This window comes from Dromiciops gliroides, chromosome 3 (assembly GCF_019393635.1).
Source record: "Dromiciops gliroides isolate mDroGli1 chromosome 3, mDroGli1.pri, whole genome shotgun sequence".
Lineage (NCBI taxonomy): Eukaryota > Metazoa > Chordata > Mammalia > Microbiotheria > Microbiotheriidae > Dromiciops > Dromiciops gliroides.
The window spans coordinates 376,775,410-376,802,834 of NC_057863.1; the positions used below are offsets into that span (position 1 = coordinate 376,775,410).

The 27,425-nt window shown below is 40.6% G+C and overlaps 1 pseudogene; it reads left to right on the forward strand.

Annotated features, from left to right (window-relative positions):
* The first annotated feature begins 2,501 nt into the window (after nt 1-2,501).
* On the forward strand, nt 2,502-2,755 carry LOC122747641 (annotated as a pseudogene).
* Nucleotides 2,756-27,425: the final 24,670 nt, after the last annotated feature.

Consider the following 27,425-nt stretch of genomic DNA (forward strand, 5'->3'; position numbering starts at 1 on the left):
TTGAAACACAGTGTATATACACACACATGATTTTTAAGTACCTATATACAAGTCCAAAACAAAGTAGAAAATTGCTGGGAATCTGTTTCTCCCCCTTGCATGCATTAGACACACACACACACACACACACACACACACACACACGTCAGATTCAGAAACTATAGGCCCAGTGTTTTAACCCCTGTGAATAGTAATTACAAAAACTGGCCAGTCAATCCCATGATCTGATCAATTGCATTACAGTCATTTAAGAGCCAGAGAGAGAGAGAAGGAGGGAGAGAGAGAGAGAACAAAATCTACTGGAAAATGATTGATTCTATGGCTGAATATAAGCACATTTTTCCAACAACGGCCTCAGATTAGCACAAAGGACAAGTGGGCATTTTTTGAAATCACCTGTTCTTTCTGTACTTTGAGAAGGAATGGGACTAATAGTAAAGAAAGATCTTAGAAATCCTACAGTGACCAAGATTACAAGGGAAGCAGAAAACTGGGAAAGAATGTTTGAAACAAAGATCTCTGATAAGGGCCTCATTTCTCAAATATGTAGAGAACTGAGTCAAATTTATGAAAATACAAGTCATTCCCCAATTGATAAATGGTCAGAGGATATGAACAGGTAGTTTGCAGACAAAGAAATCAAAGCTACCTATAATCATATGAAAAAATGCTCTAGATTACTATTGATCAGAGAAATGCAAATTAAAACAACTCTGAGGTATCATTTCAAACCCATCAGAGTAGCAAATATAACAAAAGCGGAAAATATTGGATGTTGGAGGGGATGTGGGAAAGTTGGGACCCTAATTCACTGTTGCTGGAGCTGTGAAAAGATTCAACCATTCTGGAGAGCAATTTGGAACTATACCCAAAGGACTATAGAACTGTGCATATCCTTTGATCCAGCAATACCACTGCTAGGTTTATATCCCAAAGACATACCCAAAAAGATAAAAAGACCTATTCGTACAAAAATATTTATAGCAGCTCTTTTTGTGGTGGCTAAGAATTGGAAATCAAAGGAATGCCCATCAATGGCTAAACAAGCTGTGGTACATGATGGTGATGGAATATTATTGTGCTATAAGAAATGACAAGCAGGATGATTTCAGAAAAGGCCTGGAAAGACATGTATGAACTGATGTATAGTGAAGCGAGCAGAACCAAGAAACCATTGAACACAGAGACAGCAATATTGTTTAAGGAAGAACTGTGAATGATTTGACTTTTCTCAACAATACAATGATCCAAGACAATCCCAAAGGACTATTGATGAAACATACTGTCCACCTCCAAAGAAAGAACTGATATTGATGGAACAGACTGAAGCATAGTATTTTCACTTTCTTTCATTTTTTTTCCTTTTAATCAAGTTTTCTTGTACAAAATGACAAATATGGTAATGTTTTATATAATGATACATGTATAGCCCATATCTGCTTGCTTGTCGCCTCAGGGAGGGAGCAAGGGAGGGAGGGAAAGAGAAATAAAAATTGGAACCCAAAACTATAAATAAAATGCTTATTCCATTAAAAGAAAAGAAATCCTACAGTAGCCTAGTACCCTGGAAATTTTTTGTGCCAAGTCAATGCTGCTAACATTGTTGAAAACTACTCTGGACCTTTCCCACTTCTCTACCCTTTTCCCCATTCCCAGTGGATTACCACTTAGTTCTTATGGGTTGAAGGTACAGTTTGTGTGATGTCAGATCTACAGCCTGTACTATGCTTCAATCTGTGTTCCATGAATATCAGTTCTTTCTTTGGAGGTGGATAGTATGTTTCATCAATAGTCCTTTGGGATTGTCTTGGATCATTGCATTGTTGAGACTAGTTAAATCATTCACAATTCTTCCTTAAACAATATTGCTGTCTCTGTGCACAATGTTTTCTTAGTTCTGCTCACTTCACTATATATCAGTTCATAAAAGTCTTTTCAGGTCTTTCTGAAATCATCCTGCTTGTTATTTCTTATAGCACAATAATATTGTACCACCATCATATACCATAGCTTCTTTAGCCATTCCACAATTGATGGGCATTCATTCCTTTGATTTCCAGTTCTTAGCCACCACAAAAAGAACTGCTATAAATATTTTTGTACAAATAGGTCTTTTTCTGGGGCAGCTGGGTGGCACAGTGGATAAAGTACCAGCCCTAGATTCAGGAGAACCTGAATTCAAATCTGGCCTCAGACACTTGACACTTACTAGCTGTGTGACCCAGGGCAAGTCACTTAACCCTCATGGGGGGGAGTTGGACAAATAGGTCTTTTTCTCTTTTGGGGTATGTGCAAAGAATTCTTTCAAAGAACTTTTCTTCTATCAGGAACAGATGAAGCATTGATCCCACAGTAGAAACAAAACCCATTATTCATGCTCCATAACATATGGGCAGCTAAGTGGTACAGTGCCTAGGCTGGGCCTGGAAGCAAGAAGACCTGAATTTGGCACAGTCCCTGGAAGGCCTGTGACCCGCTTATGGGCCTAAGAAGGTTCAGGCATGGCGGCCACGGCCAAGGGTGTCCCTGCATCCCAAAGGGAGGGTCTAGGTGGAGACAATGCAGTGGCGGAGACGGCCAAGGAAGCCATGGAGCCACGGAGGAGGACATCATGGGGCTGTGCCAGGACATGTTCTCCAAAATGGCCACATATCTGACAGGAGAGCTGACGGCTATGAGCGAAGATTATAAACTTCTGGAAAATATGAACAAACTGACTAGCTTGAAGTACCTAGAAATGAAAGTAGGGGTTTGACCAATCAGATTGCTCTGTTCACCGACCAATCAGATTGCAGCTTTAGGCCCCAACCCTATGCTGGAGTAAAAATGTCCCCATTCCCCACTAAACAGTGCTTGTGTAAACATAACTTTTCAAAACAAAACTCAAGTCAGGGCTTGAGCTCCAAGTCACGTGGGGATCACCTTGGGCACCTCAAGGTGAACTCCCAGCCCAGCTGACTCCCACAAAACCCAGGCCCTGCTTGGGCCTAGGGCCCAGGAGCCTCGGCTTAAAGTTTCGTGTGCCTAGTGGCCCCCTGCTGAGAGTGTGTGTGTGTGTGTGGGGGGGGGGCCCACAAAGCTGTTGGGCCTGAAACCGGACTCACTCTCTGCCTTTAGGGCTCTGAGAAGAGTATAAATACAGTCTTTTCTCTCATTTAGGCAAAAGAAAAGCAATTTATTATATTGAAATACAGTTCTGAGAATAAAGTTCTCAGTACAGGCTTTGGTAGCTATGCAATTTCAGGCTAATCATTTAACCTCTCCATATAACATCTTACTAATTTGTTCCAAGGACCTATAATGTCATTTGTGTGGATGTTTCTTCAACCAACAATCCCTCTGTAACTTAGTAGATAATCTTTAAACATCACAGTGGACAAAAAAATTCATCACTCTATGGCCCACCTGGTGATGAGTTTTTCCAAACTTAGGTTGGCCAGTTCTAAGACGGAAAGATCTATAACCCTTTCTAGCTTGATAGGACTTTCTAGACCTTGTGATCTGTTGACAATGCCCAAGAGAAACCAAGATGACTTCCATGACACAGTGAAGTGAGGCACTGGACCAAGACTCTGTTGCAACTAAAGTGATCTCCATGACACAATGAATGTGGCATTGGAGCAGGATTTAGTACACGTCACTGGAAACCTCATCTTAATCATAATAATAATAGCTCTGGTTAAAATAATACTTTCAAATTTACAAAACATCTTCCTCACAACAACTCTGTAAGATAGCACATACAAGTATTATTATCTTGTTCCCATTTTACAGATAAGAAAACTGACCTATGAGTCATTCTTCTTCTTTTTTTTTTTTTTAGTGAGGCAACTGGGGCTAAGTGACTTGCCCAGGGTCACACAGATAGTAAGTGTTAAGTGTCTGAGGCCGGATTTGAACTCAGGTACTCCTGACTCCAGGGCCGGTGCTCCATCCACTGGGCCACCTAGCTGCCCCTCTATGAGTCATTCTTGACACATTATTAGTACCTTCTATCCATTCTCCAAAATACCTTGCATTAATTTTCTATAAATCATGTAAATACTTAAATATGTAAATGTTGGCTCCCCAGTAGACTCTAAGCTTCTTGAGACATTGAATTGTTTCATTTTTGTCTTTGTATCCCTAGAACCTACCACAGAGCAAGGCGCTTCTAGATACTTAATAAATGCTTGTTGGTTGGTTGATTGATTCTGAGAAGCAACTTTTCTAGTCCAAAGTTTCTTAAACTAGGAGGTGTCATGAAAAATTTGGCAACACTAAAAGGTTATATATACCTATTTTATATACCTACATACCCAGAGTCATGTAAAAATTGCTCTGGAGAAAAGGAATAGCAAGTGGAGAAAATTTAAGAAGTCTTGCTTAATGTCTGAGTCAGCATTGAGACCCAGGTCATCTGACTCTAAGGTCCAATGCTATTTCCACTACACTGTTGCCCCTGATCTATAAAATGAGACCAATGGATTAAATGGTTTAGATTTCTTCTAGCTTTAAAATGTCATCTAATTCTAAGATGAGAGCAGATCCGCTTCTGTAATGCTTGGGGTGCCCAGGAAAAAGGGAGTTGTGGCAAGTAAAACTTTATGTGGTCACCTTATTTCTGTCCCAAGTTTGGGGAAAATTAGCTGGGGTTTCTAATATATTTGTTACTTATAAATTAGAAGCTTTAGCATCAGTTTTGGGCATTAAGAATTTATTAAAGCATTCCAAGTATTAGTAAAAAGAGAACACCTGGCTCAGAAAGTTAAGAAGCCTGTCTAGCCTGGAGCAGAGACTAGAGCTCAGCCTGGCCTCTTCTTCCTCCAAGTCCTCTGCCACCAAGAGTACCTCTGAGAGAGTCCAACTGAGAGTAACTGTATGGAAGCTTTTTCTGGGTCGGGAGGAAAGGCAGTCCTTACATACTGCTTCAAGCCAATTGGCTAGCATCAACCAAATCCATTGGTTCATTGGACTTGAGGGTGGTCCCACATTGAAGTCAGAGTTCATACCCTCTAAGAACACACCCTCTTGAGGGCCAGGCAGTTGAGGTTTTCATTGAATTAACTTTAAATGAGTTAATCAAAGAAGTCATTCAATCCAATCAATCTTAATCCAATCAATCCCCTGGGGGGGGGTATCCTTTGGCCATTCCCCAAACCCTATTATTTTCTCACAGAGTAATGAGATTAAACTTAAAATTCAAACCATCTAGTGGGTACAAAGACATGTAGACACACAGACACACACAGACATACAGAGTTCTCCAAAACCTGCTTCTCTACCTCTATATTCTCCATATTCTCCAAGAATGGTAGAGCAGAAGTTATATTGCAAGTCTATTTCTTTTTTTTGTTTGTTTTGTTTTGTTTTGTTTTGTTTTTTTGTTTTTTTGTTTTTTAGTGAGGCAATTGGGGTTAAGTGACTTGCCCAGGGTCACACAGCTAGTAAGTGTTAACTGTCTGAGTTCGGATTTGAACTCAGGTACTCCTGACTCCAGGGTTGGTGCTCTATCCAATGCGCTACCTAGCTGCCCCTGCAAGACTATTTCTAAAACACGCCATCCACCAAACTCAAAGCTACCTTCTGTACTGTCAACTTTGCAGAAGACCCAGAATTTCAACTTGGACTTCAATCAAGCCCACTGAGTTGATCATTACAGGGTATAAAACTCATTCCCCCAATTTTTCATCATATGGGCTTCTGCCAGGGCAGCTAGGTGGCTCTGTGGATAAGGCAGCTAGGTGGCACAGTGGATAAAGCACCAGTCCTGGATTCAGGAGGACCTGAATTCAAATCTGACCTCAGACACTGGACACTTACTAGCTGTGTGACCCTGGGCAAGTCCCTTAACCCTCATTGCCCCACCAAAACAAACAAAAAAACAATTAAAAAACATATGGGCTGGGGGCGGCTAGGTGGCACAGTGGATAACACACCAGCCCTGGATTCAGGAGTTTCTGAGTTCAAATCGAGCCTCAGACACTTGACACTTACTAGCTGTATGACCTTGGGCAAGTCACTTAACCCCCATTGCCCCACCAAAAAAAAAACAACATATGAGCTTCTGCCAGACCATTATAGGGGGTTGTCCAAACCTAACTCAGTAGGTTCAAACTCTGCAAAATCCCAGAAAGAGTCCTAAATAGGATCATGTCATGCCTCTTCAAGGATCAGAATCTTGTCCCCTAGTTTGGGTTGGGTTTTGAGGGGGAAGGGCAGGGCTGCCAGGTAGGGTAGGAGGGTATGTTTCTTTTCTCTCTAGTGCAGATTTATGCACACAATAGGTAGTTACTTAATAAACTTTGCTGCCTAACTAGAAATTTGCTCATTTTTACCTTTAGAGCAAGGGAAGAACAGAGATTCCTTCCTAAGGTTGGTGTTGTGGGCAGAGAAGCAAAGGCATATTCTTGGAACTCTCCCAGGATGTATAAATTCCCAGTGATATACCTCAGCTGACTACTCCTGAACCCACTCCCATAAGAACACAGACTGAGGCACAGGTTCTGAAAAAATAGCCAGGAGCAATTCACATGCACCCAAGTGACTCACTGCCTTCAGACTCCAGAAGTCATTTAACCGGCCATGATCTCATTTTAATTGGAACTCATTTGCTGTTAAATAGGAGAATGGCATGCTTAAGAAAATCAGGGCTGGGGCAGTGCTTTCTGTGAACAACAAGATAAGCCTGCCCTGAACTTCTGGTTGAGATGGACTCCAATGGTATCAGCTCCTCTTCTCCCCACTCCAGTCAGCCAGTCAATGAGCAATCAACTAGAAGTTATTAAGCACTGACTATGTGCCAGGCACTGCACTAAGTGAAACAGCCTCTGCTCTCAAGGAGCTCACAGGAGATGCTAAGAGAAGGCTGATATAGCCCCCAAATCCTCTACACTATGACTGGGGAGTTGGTTTGTCCCTAAGTGGGTTCCTTATCCCTCATTGAAAGATACATTCTTCTTTCTTCCTCAAAGAAGATAAAAGTGTATAAGGTCTGAAGTAGAATCTGGGGAGACTGGAGATTTTGAGTCTCCCAGTAAACACCCTCTGAGTGTGAGAGATTCAGAGAGGTAGAGGCCTGTTTGATAGTCAACATTCATTGCTATTACCTACTATATGTAAGAAAGACATCTTGCTAGGCCCTGAAATAAATGCAACTGTCATGGGGTGCAGAGCACCCCAGAAGTTCTCTGGGGCACATCAAGGAAACTAAACCAGTGGACAGATAACGCCTAGAGAGATAAGATGAACCAAATCGGACTGAGCTAGCTTGGGATTCCTACCCTTCAATCTGGTCTCCCTTACCCTGGGGAGATAAATTTGGGTGTGGCTGCGGCCTTTGTGTTCTGAAGAGAGATCCGTCGTCGCAACCCCTCACCCAATTCCTCTAGTCTCTACCAGTGGGGGATGGTCCTCCACTCCTCACCCAATTCCCCCAGCTACCACCAGTGGGGGATGGTCCTCTCTCACTAAAGGAACTTTTCTCGGGCAGATGGTCCACCCCCATCAGTCCTCTATAAAAGTACCTTCCAGTCTCCTGTTCGAGGAGATTTGGTACCTCTGAGCCATGTGCTTTATGCCAAATCTCCCCATGAAAAGTCCAAGGATTTCTTTCATGGTTTCCCTCCCCCCACCCTTCCCTTCCCTTGCTCCTGAATAAACTATCACCTTATTCTAACTACGTTTTGTGTGCAAGAGGGTGTAATTCTTTAAAGAGGAATTCCTAAGAACCCCAACCCCTACCCCAACCCATACCCCATTTTCCCACCATTACACAACCATTAATAAAAATGTGGTCCCTTCCTTTAAGGAGCTTATTATACAATAGAATAACTTGACATGTGATACATAATGGATGCATCATTTCAATTATATGGATATTCCTGTCATCCAGACAAATCACAACTCCTCTTCACCTTCTGTGCAATTCTTGTCTATGCCCTTCCATAAATTCTCAATAGATGATACACTCAAATTTCCAGATGCCTTCTTTCTTTCTTTCAGTTTTCTCAAAAAATAACAATTTGCTACTCAAGCTGTCCTACATATTTGGTTGGTTTTTTAAAGTTCTATTGCCAACCTTTTTTTTACATGACAGTCACTTTCTTACACAACCCCCTACACTGAAACCTTCTCTTGTAACAAAGAAAAATGGTTATGAAAAATAACCCCAAAACCCACTATATATGACAATGCATACAACATTCCACACCCTTTGGTTCTCCATCTCTCTCCTGAGAGGAAAGTATGTTTCATCATTTGTTTTCAGAACCAAAACTGGTCATTGTAATGAATGGATTCTGCAACCTATTAGTATTGTTTTTATTTATAAGGAGAATGGGACTTTGTGGAGGAGGTAGCATTTCACTGGGGTCTTGAAAATTGGATAGGTTTCAAAAGGCATACATTAGTTGTGGGGAGGCATGGGAAAAAGAGAAGAGAGATTTCTCATGTATTGGCTGTGGATGTATAGGGCAGCTAGAAGGAGCAAGGCTCCTGAAATAAGTGAAGGGGGGTAAAATAAGATAAGAGTTCAATGGTAGTTTTGAAATCTGTTTCGAAGGCCTTAAATGCCAAGCTAAGTAATTTGAAATATATTCAGTAGTCAATAGGGAACTATTGGAGGTGTTTGAATAGAGAAATAAAAGACTCATCATCATATCTGGCAGCCTAGGAAGACTAGAGGTAGAGAGATCAGGTATGTGACTATTGTAAGAACAAGATTAGCTAGATGATTCACTGGTTCAAGTCTTGGACCTTAGAGTAAAGAAAACCTGAGTTCAAATCCAGCCTCATATACTTCCCGGCTGTGTGACCCAGGGCAAGTTATTTAACTTTTGCTTGCCTCTATTTTCCTCAACTATAAAAATGGGAATAATAATAGCACATATTTCCAAGCATTATAGTAAGGGTCAAATAAGATAATATTCATAAAGCACTTAACCCAGTGCCTAATACATATTAAGCATTTTATAAATTCTACAACTAGGGAGAGAACTTTTAACCAAACAAGAAATGGAGTAGACCAGAAACTTTTTAAAAGACCAAAAATAAAAATGATAAAATGAAGAGTTTGACTCCATAACTTTTAAAAGCTTTTGCATGAATAAAATCAATTAAGACAGAAGAGATTAGGACAGATAGATTAGGAAAACCTTTGACTCACTAATAAAATGATTATAATAAAATATTACAGAGGGTTGATACAAATACATAACAGTGAGTCATCCCTTAAATATTTAAGTGGTCAAAGAATAAGAACCAACTGTTTTCAAAAGACTTGCAAACTAGAAATGATCTTGTCATGGGGCGCAGAGCACCCCAGAATTTCTCTGGGGCACACCGAGGAATCTTCTCCTTGAGAAACTAAACCAGAGGACAGATAAGGCCTAGAGGAACCAAATCGGACTGAGCTAGCTTGGGATTCCTACCCTTCATTCCGGTCTCCCTTATCGTGGGGAGATAAGTTTGGGTGTGGCTTCGGCCTTTGTGTTCTGAAGAGGGATCCGTAGCCACCCCTCACCCAATTCCTCTAGTCACTACTAGTGGGGGATGGTCCTCCACTCCTCACCCAATTCCCCCAGCTACCACCAGTGGGGGATGGTCCACCTTCATTAAAGGAACTTTTCACGGGCAGATGGTCCACCCCCATCAGTCCTCTATAAAAGTACCTTCCGGTCTCCTGTTCGAGGAGATTTGGTACCTCTGAGCCATGTGCTTTATGCCAAATCTCCCCATGGAAAGTCTAAGGATTTCTTTCATGGTTTCCCTCCCCCCACCCTTCCCTTCCCTTGCTCCTAAATAAACTATCACCTTGTTCTAACTAAGTTTTGTGTGCAAGAGGGTGTAATTCTTTAAAGAGGAATTCCCAAGAACCCCAACCCCAACCCGTACCCCATTTTCCCACCATAACAATCTCATGCAAATATTTTAATCAACAAGATATCATTGTACCTGCTGTGTAACAGGCACTGAGCAAGGTACTGCTACAAAATCGCTAATAGAAAAAAATGCAAATTAAAACAATTCTGAGGTTTTACTTCACTCCATGCAAATTGGCAAAGATGAACAAAAATAGAAACAGGCTAGGTTTGAGGTGCTATGGGAATGCAAGGACACTGGATATAGCTAGTGCAGAAATGTGTTCTGCTTGATAACATGGTTGTAGCAAGGGGGGGGGGGGTTCTTTCTTTTTCAGTGGAGTCACAAAGAATCAGATGCTACTCAGCAACAATATCCACCTCTAGAAATGCTGTATTTCCCACCGCAAGTTTTTTCAATACTTCAAAGTGAAGTAAAAACAAAAGCTATCAATGAAAATTAGATTAGGAGAGGGAAAAACCTGAACAGTAGATAGGGGAAATTCTCTCTTACCCACACCCAAGGCCAATCAACAAAGAAACTAAGAAAAGCCTTCCAAGCCTATCTTAGAGCCTGAGTTGAGAGAGTTCACTCCCAGCAAAAATAATAGCTCAGTGCTCCAATCTGTCTGGCACACAGCTCAGGTTGGGCATTCAGACACACTACTAACAACAACTCCTGGCATTTCTGTGCCTGCTTCCCATAGACAGTGTGGTTCCGGTGCAATTAAAGGATATTTTTGTAAATTCAAACATGGCCAAACTTTTCACCTGGTTGCCATGGTCTAGGAATCTGGTTAGAGAAGAATCCATTCCAGATTTTACCTGAGTCTCAATTCAACTTCCCCTGACAAGATCCCGTTTTCACTCAAGAGTTGTTGATATTCAATTTAAACAGACTCAATTCATTTAACTGTAAAACCTCTCTCCCCACAGGAATAGAAAAGTCAAGTTCCATTCAATGAAGTCAATATTAGGATAAGATAAACATCACATTTGACTAAAAAAGACCATTGTATTCAAGAAAACTGCCACTTCTTTACCATAAGGAGGCTCAACACATTTTATTTTAATATAGTTGTATTTCTGGATTCACAAGAAACAGAAGAGCCAATTAAGAGGGACTAGGTTGCAGAAACAGGAAGCTCCCAGGAGCCCATGGTAATTAGGAAGATGCCTTCGGAGTGATATAGTGAAAAGCAACCTGAATTAGAAGACCCGGGTTCTAGTCATGGCTATGTCATGAGTGGAAGGCAGGTAGCTGGTACAGTGGATAGAGTGCCTGGCCTGGAGTCAGAACCACAGTTCAAATCCAGCCTCAGACACTTATTAGCCGTGTGACCCATGTAACTTAACCCAGTTTGCCTCAATTTCCTCATCTATAAAATGATCTGGAGAAAAAAATGGCAAACCACTTACTACCATTGCCAAGAAAACCCCCAATGGAGTCATGAGTCAGAGACAACTGAACACTAATGACTGGGTTATATGGGAAAATCACTGTCTCTGTGGCCTCATTTTTTTTTCCTGCTCTAAAATGAAGGTATTAGGGGTTCTTACCTTTAAGCTCCTCTCTCAGATTAAAAACAATTTCAAAATCCATGGAATTTCAGATTCCATTAATGGACTAGAAGTCAGAAGATCAGGATTCTAATCATAGTTCTCATATCACTGATGGCTGTGAGTTTGGGTAAATTCCAATTTTCTAGATCTCAGTTTCTACATCTTTGAAATGTATATAAGAATATGTCCTTCCTGGGGCGGCTGGGTGGTGCAGTGGATAAAGCACTGGCCCTGGATTCAGGAGTACCTGAGTTCAAATCCAGCCTCAGACACTTGACACTTACTAGCTGTGTGACCCTGGGCAAGTCACTTGACCCCAATTGCCTTACCAAAAAAAAAAAAAAAAAGAATATGTCCTATCTAATTCAACAAATAAATTTTTCTGAAGCTCCTACTCTATGCAAAGTACTGGGATAGACAGGCTCTGGACTTAACAAAACAAATCTATGCCCCAAGGAGTCTGCAGTCAAGTAGAAGAGAGAAGATAGGAACAAATAATTATAATACAGAGTAGCAAGACTCCTTCCTATCCTTTCAGACTGATTTCACCTTATTCCTATTTCCCTATTCTACATTCCAGTCAGGTAAGTGACCTATGGGTTAGGAATGCTAGACTTGGAGTCAGGAACTCATATCTTACTCTGACACTAGCTGTGTGACTCCCAGGTAAGTCACTTCCTCTATTTGCCTTAGTCTCCTCACCTGTGAAATGGGCGTTGTTGTTCAGTCGTGTCCCATTCTTCCTGACCTCATGGACCAGAGCACACCAGGCCTTTCTGTCCTCTATTAGTTCCTGAAGTCTGTTCAAGCTCATATGAAATGGAGATAATAGCATCTATCTCACAGGGTTATTGTTTTGTTTTGTTTTGTTTTTAATAGAAGACTTATAATTTTATTTTTTAATAATAAACATTTTTCATAAAAGTTTTGAGTTCCAAATTCTATCCCTTCCTCCCTTCTTCCCTCCCTGAGGCAGTAAGCAATCAGATATAGGTTATACATGTGCAATTATGTAAAACATTGCCATATTAGTCATTTTGTATAAGAAAACTTAAAAGAAAAAAATGAAAGTGGCAAAATAGCATATTTCAATCTATGTTCCATCAGTATCAGTTCTTTCTTTGGAGGTGAATAGTATGCTTTATCATTAGTCCTTTGGGATTGTTTTGGATCATTGTATTGCTGAAAATAGTTAAGTCATTCACAATTCTTCATCAAACAATATTCTTGTCTCTGTGCACAGGTTCTCCTGGTTCTGCTTACTTCACTAGACATCAGTTCATATAAGTCTTTACAGGCTTTTCTGACATCCTGCTTGTCATATCTTATAGCACAATAATATTTCATCACCATCATATACCACAGCTCATTTAGCCATTCCCCAACTGATGGGCATTCCTTTGATTTCCAATGCTTAGCCACAACAAAAAGAGCTGCTATAAATTTTTTTTGTACAAATAGGTCTTTTTCTTTTGGGGGGATGTCTTTGGGATATAAACCTGGCAGTAGTACTGCTGGATCAAAGGGTATACAAAGGGGCAGCTAGGTGGTGCAATGGGTAAAGCACCGACCCTGGATTCAGAAGGACCTGAGTTCAAGTCTGGCCTCAGATACTTGACACTTACTAGCTGTGTGACCCTGGGCAGGTCACTTAACCCTCATTGCCCTGAAAAAAAAAGGGTATATACAGTTCTATAGCCCTTTGGGCATAGTTCCAAACTGATCTCCAGAATGATTGGATCGGGGCAGCTAGGTGGCTCAGTGGATAGAGCACCAGCCCTGGAATCAAGAGGACCTGAGTTCAAATCCGGCCTCAGACACTTAACACTTACTAGCTGTGTGACCCTGGGCAAGTCACTTAACCCCAATTGCCTCACCAAAAAAAAAAAAAAAAAAGCATATGTCAGAATGATTGGATCTTTTCACAATTACATCAATAGTGGCTTAGGTCCCAGTTTTCCCATATCCCCTCCAACCTCCAATATTTTCCTTTTTTGTTATGTTTGTCACTCTGATAGGTGTGAGGTGATACCTCAGAGATGTTTTAACTTGCATTTCTCTGATCAATAGTGATCTAGAGCATTTTTTCATATGATTATAGATAGTTTTGATTTCTTTGTTCTCACAGGGTTATTATGACAATCCAGTGAGACAATAGACACTTTGACAATCTGAAAAAGGTCTAGAAATGCTAATTATTCTACTATTACTTTTACTACTACTACTACTACTACTACTACTACTACTACTACTACTACTACTACTACTACTACTATCACCACCACCACCATATTTTATCTTCTGCCCAAGCTATCCTAATGGCTGGACTGAATTCCCTTCTCTTCTTGGCCTATGAAATGGCTAGTTCTTGCCAGTTCAACTGCTTTCACTGCACAAGGAATGCCTCTATTTGTTAAGTCGCTGCACCACCTCCCAAATTACTGTGGGCATTTTGTTTTCACTTATTTGAGTACATGTTTCCCTCCTATGGAAGGCAAACTCCTTAAGTGCAGTCTATATGACTTTTGTATCAATATCTCTGGTGCCTAACAGATAGCATGCACTGAGGAAATACTTGTCAATTGGCGAATGATTTGAATGAATGAAATAAAGGCCTAGGACAATTATAATCAAAAATAGTATGGCACGGGAAGCAGAGACAACTTATTTCTGCCTGTGTGAATCATGAAAGTGGCACCTGGGCTTTATCTAAAAAATTGGAAAGAATTCCAAAAAGCACAAAAGAAGGGTTAGCTATTCCAGGACTTGGGGGATGGTGTGAGTGACGCCACACAGAGAGAAAAGGATGATGGAAGCTTAGATAAGAGTGAGGATTCCAACTTGGCTAGAACATAAGGTTCACAAAAGGAAAGAGGGCTCGATAAGGCTTGAAAGGTAGATCGGAGCCAAACTGTGGATAGTCTTGAAAGCCAAACCGAGAAGTTTGGACTTTATTACCTAATCCACAGGGATGCTGTGTAAACAAAAGATATGCTGGTCCATCTTATTCCTAAAACCTTCAGTAGATTAACTCTTTCAGGTCATTCATTCATTCATTCATTCAGCATTTATAGTGAGCATCATTATGTCTAAGGCACTGTGTTGGGTAATATATGAATTTAAAAGATGAATGTTATTAGAGCCCTGCCTTCAAGAAGTTTATATTTTGTAATCCTTTAATAAAGGACTCTTCCAGTAAAGGAAATGATTTCTTTTGGGTTATGACTGATTAGTGAAAACACAAGATTGAGGAAGCAACATTATAAGGGGCAGTTCTGAATAAGCAATGTTATAAATGAAAGGTGTGTTCATGTAACTACAGGATTTTGCAATATTACAGCAGGATGTGGTTATAATGTATTAATCATATTAATATACAATAGAGTTGTTTGGAAAAATTGTTTTAAAATCCAAGGTATGTCTATTATTTTTCCTAAAAAAACTTAGACATTGAGAAACTCTCACTCTATACTTATGAAAAACACTTACAGGTCACTAAAGCTACTTTGTGAATAGGATGGGACATTTACTTCATGCGTCTGGCAGGTCTTTTTCAGGTGCAAAAAGAAGTTTAAAAAAAGACTTTAAGGGGCAGCTAGGTGGCGCAGAGGATAAAGCACCAGCCCTGGAATCAGGAGGACCTGAGTTCAAATCCAGCCTGAAACACTTGACACTTGCTAGCTGTGTGATCCTGGGCAAGTCACTTAACCCTCATTGCCCTGGAAGAATAATTAATGAAATGTTTAGATTGAATCGAATAATTCAATTTAACAAGCATTTTTTAAATGCCTATTATGGTACAAGGACTATGCTAGGCACTGGGGAGACAGCATAAAAAAGAAAACTTTCCCTGTCCTCAAGGAGTTTATAGTCTACTGGAAGGAAGCAATTTATATAAACAGATATGAATAACAAACAAATTAATTCAAAGTAATTGAAGGAGGGTGCAGAAGAGAGAACTAACAATGGCGGGAAGAGATCAAGAAACACCTCCTGGAGGTGGTACCTTAGTTGAGTCTGAAAGGAAATCAGGGATTCTAAGAAATAGGAATTAAGGGTAAATGGATGACGGGGTAGGGAAAGAAGGGGGCACAGCCTGTGCAAGAGTACAAGCATGGGAGAAAAAATATTGTGCCCAGAGAAGAGCTAAGAGGTGTGTTTGTCAGAAAGATAGAATTTGTGAGGGGGGTTAAGGGTAAATAAGGGTGAAAAGATAAATTGGCATCAGCTATGAAGGACTTTAAATGCCAACCAAAGGAACTTATATTTTTTTTCTTGAAGTAATAGAAATCCCCTGAAGATTCTTGAGCAGGGGTGTGACATGGTCCATTTTATATGTTAGAAATATGAATTTGGAAAGAAGGTGTGACAAAGATGGATTGAAGAGGAGAGAAACTGAAAGCCCAGGAATCAATCTGAACTCATTTTTGTTCATTTTTTTCAGGCCTCTCAGACTTTGTGACCCTATTTTGGGGTTTTCCTGGCAAAGATATTGAAGTGGTTTGCTAATTCCTTCTCCAGATCATTTTACAGATGAGTAACTGAGAACAAATAGGACCAAATGACTTGCTTAGGGCCACACAGCCAGTAAGTACCTGAAGCTGGATTTAAACTTACAAAGATGAGTCTTCCTGACTCCAGGCCCAACCCTCTCTCTATCCACTGTCCTATCCAGCTGCCCAATTTGAATTCATGTCTTCCTTAGTTCAAATCCAACCTCAAATACTTACTAGCTGTCACCCTGGGCAAATCACTTAACCTCTGTTTGCCTCGGTTTCCTCATCTGTTAAATGATGATAATAATAACACCTATCTCAAAGGGTTGTTGTGAGGATTAAATGAGATAATACTTGTAAAGCACTTAGCACAATGCCTCTTACATAGCAAGCTCTACATAAATCTTTGTTGTTGTTGTTGTTGTTGTTGTTTTATACTAGGCCAGAGGTGACAAGGCCTAAGGTGGAAACTGTGAGTACAAAGAAGATGGATACACTAATATAATTGGTAAGCTGGAGACAGGATTCTTAGAGTAAACATTTTACACCTCAGAAATTGGCAAAGCTACAAATCTAGTGTTGATTTATAGTTTTGTTGATTGCCTAGGTTTAAGAAAGTGATGAAGAACTTATTATTTTTTTTTTTTTAGTGAGGCAATTGGGGTTAAGTGACTTGCCCAGGGTCACACAGCTAGTAAGTGTTAAGTGTCTGAGGCCAGATTTGAACTCAGGTACTCCTGACTCCAGGGCCGGTGCTCTATCCACTGCGCCACCTAGCTGCCCGATGAAGAACTTATTAATGATGATTAAATTTTAAAATATGTCAGGTGGCCAGTTAAACATTTACCATCACAAGCCTTGATCTCATCACCCACAAATGTTTCACCTCCATGATTAGAAACTCTGAAAATCCCTTCTATCACCATAACCTTCCCATATGACCATGTAGGATTTAAGATCAGAGACCTCAGAGGCCATATGGTCATTTTGCAGATGAGGAAACTGAGGGTCAACTCTCCCTATACCTTCTGCCTTCTAAGGCACCTCTTTGTCCTCACCACAGCCTCCTAAGAGTACATCCAGGTCTTCCCAGCCCCTCACCCAACTCTGACTCAACTTTCTTCCCTTTCAAATCTTACTGAGATAGTGAACCAGTCTTCTACGGTTGTTCCTCCCTTTCCAAATTCCAACCATGGGATTACTACCAGCATCTGCTGCTGTTGCTTCTACTCACAAGCTACTGAACCCTTCTGGAGGAAGTCGGCCACCCTGGTGCCCAGGTCAACAACAATTCTGTTATCTAATCTGAATTAGGCCCTTCCTGCTACACAGCAATCATTTCACTCTTCCCTGATGGACTCCCTTGGAGACTTCCTATAGAAGCTCATCAAAATCTTTTCTTCTTTCTTTGCCACTGACATCAGCCTCTCACTTGTTCTCTGCAGAGGCCCTGCCTCATATTTTTTGTTTGTTTGTTTTTTGGGGGTTTTGTTGTTGTTGTTGTTGTTGTTGTTGGGCAGTGAGGGTTAAGTGACTTGCCCAAGGTCACACAGCTAGTAAGTGTCAAGTGTCTGAGGCCAGATTTGAACTCAGGTCCTCCTGACTCCAGGGCTGGTGCTCTATCCACTGTGCCACCTAGCTGCCCCCCGCCTCATATTTTAAAGACAAAAATTGAGATTATCCATACAATCCCACTCTTCTCCCCTATCCCACATCTTTCTAAAAAAACACCACTCAAAAGCATCTCCCACCTTTCTTGCTCCAGTCTCAGTAGAAAAGATGGTCCTCTTTACCAAAAGAATCCTTATATTAGGGTCTTGAACCTACCCCTACCATCCTTCGAGGAATTTGTCCTTTGATTATTATTGTTCAGTCATATCCAACTCTTCATGACCCCATTTGGGGTTTTGTTGGCAAAGATACTGGAGTGGTTTGCCATTTCCTTCTCTAACTCATTTTATAGCTGAGGAAACCAAGGCAAGCAGAGTTAAATGACTTGCCCAGGGTCACACAGTTAATAAGTATCTGAGGCTAGATTTGAACTCAGGAAAATGAGTCTTTCTGACTCCAGGTGAGGTGGCTGCACCACCCAGATGCCTCTCCAAGTTTCTATGAACTTCAGTCTTTCTCTGTCTATTAGTTCCTTCCCTGTTGCCTACAAACATGCCTTCACTTGATCCTGCCGGGCCTTCAAGCTATTGTCATATATTGTTCTTCCTTCTTCATAGCCAAATTCCTAGGGGGGAAATGTCTGCACTGCCCCTCTTTCCTCATATCCTCTCTTCTTAACCCTTTGTAATTAGACTTTTAAACCCACTCTTCAATTGAAACTGCTGTCTCTAAGCTTACCAAGGAGCTCCTCTCCATTGGCTTCCCTAAGTCCAAGCCTTCTTGACCTCTCTGTGACATATGACACTAATAACCAACCTCTTCTCCTAAATATGTTCTGCTCCTTCTGCTTTTGCAACACACATTTCTCTTGATTATCTTCCTGCCTCTCTGACAGATCCTTTTCCTTGCTGCATTATCATTTATATCCCCTCACCCAAGGCTTTGTCTTGGGCTCTCTTCTCTTTTCTTCCTAAATCAGGGTTTTTTTACCTTCAGGCCTGTAGACAGATTTCAGGGACTCCATGACTCTGGATGAGGAAAAAAAATACATCTTTATTTTCTTTAACCTCTAACTGAAATTTAGCATTTCCTTCCTATTTTTTAAAAAAAGGCTCTGATGGGGGCGGCTAGGTGGCGCAGTGGATAGAGCACCGGCCTTGGAGTCAGGAGTACCTGAGTTCAAATCCGGCCTCAGACACTTAACACTTACTAGCTGTGTGACCCTGGGCAAGTCACTTAACCCCCAATTGCCTCACTAAAAAAAAAAAAAAAAAAGGCTCTGAGATGAGAAGGTGTTCAGAGACTTCACCAGAGAGCTATGACATACACAAAAGGTTAAGGACCCCAGCTCTGCACTCTTCCCAAGAGTTAGACTGTCATCCCTATGCAGATGACTCTCCAATCTGTATTCCCAACCTTCAAGTCTTTCCTGAGTTTCCATGTCATCAGCTAACTGCCTGTTGGATAGCTTCATCTCGATGTCCCATAGGCATCTTTAATTCAATATATCCAAAACAGGGCTGAGTCCCTCTTCTGAACTTCCCTGTTTCCACTGAAGGAACTACCACCCATCCAGTCACCCAGGTTTGCAATCTTAGATTCATCCTCTACTTTTCAGTCTCCCTCAGCTCCACCCACCTCTCATCTAAACCAAGTGCTGTGAATTCTAGATTATTTTTAACATAATCTCTTATGGCATCAACAGGGTTGCCCAGATTCTAGTGATTCCCTCATTAAATGTTAAATAAAGGCAAGGAGAATGATTGAGTGATTTTCAGTTTCCATTGAGCTTTCTATTATGAGATGCCTATCTCCCCAGAAACCAAGCAGATGGACAAACACATTAGGTGAAAAACAAATATTTGCCCAGGAAGTAAAGTCTTCCCTCCAAAGTTCCCTAATTTGCAAAGCTATATCTCATAAGGTTTAAAGCAAGCAGACTTCTTAGTGCATATATTCATTTCAGAATCCCTAGGCTTGGGATCAGTAGGGAACATTTGAGATGGAAAGGCATTTCTTTCCATACATGAAAAATTGTCTGAGATGAATGATGCAAATCATTCATCTTCTAGCAGCCTCCTTTATCCTACTAGGTAAATGATGATAAGCTGCCATCTTTCTTCCTCCAGCAGAATATTTTGACCTTGCTCATGAACTTTTGGTAATCCATCCCAGAAAGATGCTAGAGAAGTCAGCATATATACAATTTAAATAAAGTTATCTGACTCCACTCATAGAAACATTGAATCCCACAATTGGAAAGGACCCAAGGTGAACATATGGTAGGGACTGAATAAATACTTGTTGATTAATTGATTGATTAAGGCAGAAATGGGCACAGGATAGTGGAAAAAAATACCACCAGAGAAATAATGCATGGGAAAGAATAAAGTAGACACAGAGATGCGATCCTAATTTTGTATTCCAAGAGGGCAGAGACTAAATCCTATATATTTTAGCAAAACCTTAAAAACAATTGTTTACACCTGGCATGAGATGGTGAACTCATCTGGAGTAAAGCCCAAGGATGGAAGACTATCTATAGTCATAGCCCCTTCAGGGTGGCTAGGTGGGCAGGGGAGGAAGCATAGCTATTATAAATCCCTTGGCATCAAGGGTGTGAAACACTCAATCAGCCCCATGCAGCAACAGATTAAAATGCATTTGGGAAACATTTAATGAAATAAATAAAAATATCCCCAAACATAGGTAAATTCCATTTTTTTTGTGGGGCAATGAGGGTTAAGTAACTTGCCCAGGGTCACACAGCTAGTTAAATGTCAAGTGTCTGAATCCGGATTTGAACTCAGGTCCTCCTGAATCCAGGGCCGGTGCTTTATCCACTGTACCACCTAGCTGCCCCAACATTCCATTTTAAAACTAAGGCAAAGGGGCAGCTAGGTGGCACAGTGGATAAAGCACCGGCCCTGGATTCAGGAGGACCTGAGTTCAAATCCAGACTCAGACACTTGACACTAGCTGTGTGTGTGACCTTGGGCAATTCACTTAACCCTCATTGCCCTGCCTTTAAAAAAAAAAAAAACTAAGTCAATATGTAGTCCTCAGGAATCCTTATTTACTGATTAGTGGCTCCTGTTTCTGAGTTTGACACCACTGTTCTTTATTTCCTGCCCTAGGACAAAGCTCTGATGTCACAGACTTAGTTGTAGCTTTGAATTGCTTTATTCTCCATTACACCTGCAACAAAGCTCTGCACATAATAATTGGTAAATGACTATTTACTGAAACAGTGAATGGCCAAGTGAAGGAACATTGATTTTCTCAAAACTTGAAGCTGAAACAGTCTACTGCTAGAATGGAATTAAGACCTTCCTAGGAAGCAAAAGTATTTAAAATAGACATTCTTACTCATAGGATTATGAGTGAGCAGCAAGGTCACCCTGGAGCTCAAGGTGAATGTTCACTCCTGAAATTTTCACCTGCCATCCCCCTCCCTACACACACTACTGACTGAACAAGAAGGGGTCAGGTAAAGTGCCCGTTTGGCCAGGGTTTTTGACTCCCCATGTGGTAGGGCTATCTGCCAGACCCCATGTTCACAGAGGCCTAGACTGAGGCAAGAGCCTCTGAAGTCATTTGTAAAGAAATAATTTAATGTGAGATTGAGACCAGGAAGGGAAAATTAACTCAGCATTCCTTCCTTCTGGACTCCTGGGATATGTCAAAGACAGACCTTCAAGTGAAATCGCACAGATAAAATAAAGAACTTGCATCTGAGAGAGCGTCCTTTCTTCTCTGTTCTTTGCTGTCAAGGAGGTAAAGCTGTGTGGGCTTTTTTATTTTTATTATCCCCCTCAAGAAGTTCACAATATGATTGGCAACGTATCAGGAATAACAAGATAAAACAGTGATGTAAATGCCGCAGAAACAGTAGATCTTTTGTGATGACCTTGCCTAAGAAGGCTTGCAGTCAAGAGAAAAGATGGAATTTGGGCTTTCATGCTGAGCCCTCACACGTAAAATTTACAATATCCTTCCTATCGGAAATGTTTAAATAGCTTTCCCTACAGGTATTTACAATCTGCCTCAACACTTGGCTGACTCCTGGCAATTTTCTGCTCTCATTCTCATTAAATACTTAAAGAGAAACCCCAGGGAAGCATTTTGACTACCACATTGAATTACAACAAGGAATAAATCACTAAAGAAATATTTTAGTGTCCAAAATGCAATAAAAAGAATCATTATTCCTGACAAATACATAATGAAGAGAGGAGACTGACAACTACTCAGAAAATTCAAAGAGCTCTCAAGAGGTCAATTGAGTCTATCCCTCTGGGCAAGACTGTACTTTAAGCCAACCCAGATAGACACTTGGGCATTAAAAACCTCCAGAGCCTGAGATTCCATGATCTCTCTTGCTAATGGTACTCTATTTTTTCTCACAAGCCCCTTTGTCAATAAGTCCTTCCTGATATCTAACCTAAATCTCTCCTATACAATTTAACCTCCCACTCACTTGGCCTGAGATCAGCAGAGATCTGAAAAATCAACCTGCTTAGAGCTACCATACTATATGTTTTGAGGAAAGGGATAGCAATGACTTAAGTAGCTATGGGGGAACTTCGGTCTCAGCCTTGAGCAGCTTCAGAAACCCCTGGACAAGCCTTTGGGTACCAACCTTCCTCAAGAGTTCTCCCAGGTTGTGAATTGGTCTATGCCCAAGCAATAGAAGATCCTCTTGAACTATCCCACTTAGAATTCTCAGTCCAAGGAGAAAAAAAATAATAATAGTCAATCTAGCTTCTGAGGTTTTAGGCCAAAGGCCTAGCACAGCACTTGTCATATAGTGGTACTTAACAAGTGATTGTTGACTGACTTAAGGGCATTCATATTTTCATTAGTTAGCTACATGATCAAAAAGCCATATGTACAAATGGATTTAATTCAACATTGAACTCTTTAATTATGATATTAGTTATATTTGGCTTTAATTATAGTTACTGATTTAGCTAAGTCTGTTAGCATGAAATCTAATAGTAGTGACAATGTTTAGATCCTACTAGCCTACTAGTTCCTGCAGGCTTACTAATTTGATTTTTTTTTTAATAGCTAAGATTTTCAGATGAGCGAAATTTCAGAGTCAAATGGATTGGCATTAGGATAACTGAGGTTTTGTTTGTTTGATCAATTGGACAACTATCAACAAACAAGAACATTTCCATACAAAAAGGCCATTATGTTATTCAGTATACTCCTCAGGACTCTATTTGGGGTTCTCTTGGCAGAGATACAGAAGTGCTTTGTCATTTCCTTCTCCAGCTCATTTTACAAATGAGGAGACTGAGGCAAACAGGGTTAAGGAACTTGCCCAGGGTCACACAGCTAGTAAGCGTCTGAGGTCAGATTTGAACTCAGGAAGATGAATCTTCCTGATTTCAAGCCAGGGACTACTGTGCCCCACTGTGGAAATTTATTTTGATTTGGGGACCCTACCTTTAGGCTGAGATCAGAAAGCCTTAGGCCCTCAGGGTCTCTTCTGTGTGGGAGGTGCTGGTGCCCCTCCCCCTCTGCTTCAGCTGAGCCAAAAAGCCCTGTGGGCTATACAAGACACCAGGTCAGACAGCTGGGGGAAAAAAGCCCCCAGCTCCCTCCGACCTGAGCGGAGCTATCTGAAAGATCCTGGATAGCCTGTGCTGAGGCATGTGAGGCTGGAGAGCACCCCTCGCCCCCCACAAGACACAGCCCCGGCTGGCAGATTAGCTTGGTCTGTGGGGGCGCAGGAAGCCCCGAGATTTGAGTGGAGAGAAAAAAAGGTATATATACACCTGGGAGTTAGACAGCAAGGGGTTCGGACAGAGGAGACGAGGCAGAGAAGAGGTCAAGAGGCGCCTGACGAGATTAGAAAGGTTGGAGCACAGCAGACTAGAGACAGGGCTACAATGATGCAGGAGAAGACGAGAAGGACTAGAAGCAGGGAAAAGAAAGGCCGAAGGGCAGACTGATGGAGCAGACAGACAGAAGGTCGGTGAGAGAGAAACACAGGGGTTCAGCGGTGGCAGTAAGGAGAGGAAAGTTAGAAGCAGGGGGATTTACAAAGTAAAAGGGTACAGGTGGAGTTAGTGAAAGTAGCTGAGCAAGTGAAAATACCCTGAGGTGAGAAGTGGCTAGGGCCTTATTATATTAAAGAAGTTTGAGCAGCAGGTGGGAAAGAGACCGCAGGAAAGCAGTCAGGTTGTACATTTTATCTCCCTGTATTCTTAATTTTAAATAGTATCTCATAAATAAACTCTGCTTTGATTATTTAGTTAAGAGCCTTCTTAATCTTTAGTTTATCAATTTGGGAGCAGTGTGGTGGAACTTTATAAACAGCCCACATTAAATTAATAGCAGTCAGACAGCCAAACAGTCAAAAGTCCCCAGATTAGTCATCCACAGTTTAGTCCCCCCAAAATTAGGCTAGTCAATCCAAAATATTCTTACATTTGAATGGCAACCCAGATGGGACTTGTGACCCAAATATCATTTTCCTAAACTTATCATTTTTCATATAATTATAATTTTTCATAAGTCCAATTATATAATTTTCCAGGTTAGATATACTTATTAATAATTAATTTTTGTACACCACCTAGGTGCCTACAAAAAGACCTGTTTTCATGTCAATGAAAATAGGTATCTACCCATTGCCAGCTCCATTAAATATATATTAAACTTAATCTAACAACATCGTCCTGCTTGCCTAGGCCCCCCTCCATACCATTCTGTTTTTCTCTGCAAGGGTTTGATAGTTGAGCATAACTGATGCTTTTAATCATAAATGATCTTTTTTAGCCTTTTCCTTTAAAAAAATTTGTTGTCTGAACTTGAGAAATACCAATAAACAATCATTTTCACATACAAAAAAAATAGAAAAAGAAGAATGTATATAAAACAGTAAGTCTTTATTAGGCTTGATTTTTTGTTTTGTTTTGTTTTTGGGGGGGGGTTGGTGAGGCAATTGGGGTTAAGTGACTTGCCCAGGGTCACACAGCTAGTAAGTGTTAAGTGTCTGAGGCCAGATTTGAACTCAGGTTCTCCTGAATCCAGTGCCCGTGCTCTATCCACTGAGCCACCTAGCTGCCCCAGGCTTGATTTTTTAAAGGCTGTAATAAATTCAACATCGTATCAAAGTTGTCTAGCTTGTCTGCTTCTCCCATGAAACTTCCTTCTATTTTCTTCTGAGTTTTTCAAATACTTCAATGACCTGTCTTTTTTTCTTTTCTTGTTTTGGTATCACTAACCCCTCTCAAGCCCAAATTGCCCCACCCCATACAATTTTTAAATTTTCCTCTGTAACAAATAAGTATAATCCAGCAAGACAAATCTGCATGTTGGCCAAGTCTAACAATGCGTGTCTCATTCTCATCTATAGTTCATTAATTCTCTCTTTGAGGTGGGCAGCACATTTGGTTGGCTGGGTTTTAAGCTAAGTTATTTCCCCATCTCAGTTCTCACAGTAATAACAATTCACATTTATAAATTATTTCATAGTCTTTACAACACTTTTCTCACAGAAACAATGGTAGTACAATTATCATTATTCCCATTTTAGAGTTTAAGAATGAAATGAATGAGTGAAAATACATTTATTAAATGCTTACTTAATATGTACCAAACACTTTACTAAGTATTGAGAATATAAGTAGAAAAAAATCAGAAAGTCCCTGCTTTTAGGAAATTACTACTCTCAGGAAGATAGCATATAAAAAATGAAGTTCATCTGTAAGGTGTATGGCAAGACCCAGGAGTCCTTAGGTTAAATCAGTAGACCAAATGACAAAGCCAGGTGTCTGTAGCAAGTGGAGGTAGGGCAGATAGGAGGCAGTGGCAGGAGAAATGGGAAGGTCTGGTGGTCCTCCATCTCAATTGAAAGAATAGAGTTGGTGATTCCCATCTCATCTGAGTCTTGTGAGCTCTAGGATGGGTTCTAGAAAGAAACTAGGATTCTGAGGTTAAATGATTTGGCCAGTCACAGAGCTCATAAGAATCAGAGCTAAAATTTAAACCCAGGATTTTCCTGATTCCAAGTCCCAAAACACTTTCCACTACATCTTACCTCCTAAAAGTACCAATGCTTTAGGTGCTAGAATATTAGAAGCCAGAAGGGATCTTGGAATACATCTAGTCCAATCTGTATCTGAATAATTCAACCCCAGAAGACCTCTCCTGAGAGGCAATCCATCACTTCCCTAGACAACCTATTATCCAATTGTTAGGAAGTGAATCTCTACATTCCACTTAAATCTACCTCTGCCACTTCCACTCCTAGTTCTGCCTTCTGATAATACATAGAAGTCTACCTTTATGCAAATGCTTTTCAGAGTATGTCTCTATGCCTCTCCCTAGGGTTATTTTTTTTATTTCTGCATGAGCAATTTTTCACTGGATAATGAAATTTGATACATCTAGCTGAATGTATCAACATGTCCAATATTAAATTCTTCAAACAAAGAGTCCCAAAATTTCTAGTGCAGATTTAAACTATTAAAGCTTAAATCTGCATTAAGATTTTGGGAATACCCTGTGTTACCCCCAATTCACAAAACACCCATCCCACCCCTTGACTTCTCTATTCTGTTGTTGCTGCCTTCATCGACCATCCTAGTTATACAGGGAAAAACTTTGAATTTATCTTTGTCTTTTCCTTCTCTCTCACCTCCCATGTCTAATCTAAGAGGTGCCACCTCTTACCTCTGCAATCTCTCATCAGCCCCTTCCTTTCTATTCCCACTGTAATACAGATGGGGAAATCATTGAACCTATGAGTTAGAAAGGAATTCAGAGGCCAATCTATGCCTGAACAGAAGTCATCCAGTTTCTATCTGAGATTCTCCTGTGAGGGGAAAATTCATTACCTTCTAAGGTGACCCATTCTAATCTTATGGCTCTGTAATCAGGTTCTTTCCAACACTAAGGCTAAATTAACCTCTCTGCAACTCCCACCTGTGTCTATAGCACTTAATAAACCACAAAGCACCTCAGTCTCCCACACAATCATGAGCTGCCAGGTTGACTATCCATTTCCTGTATGACCCTCATGAGAATAGTGGAAAGTCATAAAGATCTAGGTTCAAGACCTGGCTTTTTCCATTGTTCTTGCCCTCTAGGGCACCAAACAAAACAAGTCTAATCCTTCTATTTGATAGTCCTTCACTTAAAAACAGCTATCAACAACCCCTTCATTCGCTAGTCCGCCTTCCCCAATATTTCTCTTCTTCAGGCTAATAATCCCTAGTTCCTTCATCTGCTCCGTGTGTTTCATGATCTCAAGGTTTTCACCATCCTGGTTACTTTCCTTTGCACAAACTCCAACTTATAATGTCCTTCATAAAATGTGGCACCCCAAACTGAATATAAGGCTCCATATGTAGATGGATCACGTAGCATGTATTTGGAGTTCCATTTTCTTTTCTTTTTTTTTTTTGTCATAGTTTAATTCATACAAGTGACTAAGGAAATACCTAATTTCATTAGCGAAGTTTAAGGCATTTCTACTCATAATGTTGGATCTTTATGACATTTTTGTACTTTCTTTTCAATTTATGGAATAAGCATTTCTATAACATAGTATATCAAAAAAACATGATTGGGGGCAGCTAGGTGGCACAGTGGATAAAGCACTGGCCCTGAAGTCAGGAGGACCTGAGGTCAAATCCAGCCTCAGACACTTGACACTTACTAGCTGTGTGACCCTGGGCAAGTCACTTAACCCTCATTGCCCCACAAAAAACCAAAACAAAACAAAAAATATGATTGCACATGAAACTGCAAATCTATTATGTACAACTTACTATTCCTCTTAATAAATAATAGTTATCATGTAAATGTCTTTTTTTCTTTCTTCCTTCCCCCCCAACCTCCCTAGAGATGGTTATCACTAGAAACCAATAAGTATAGATGTGTGTATATATAT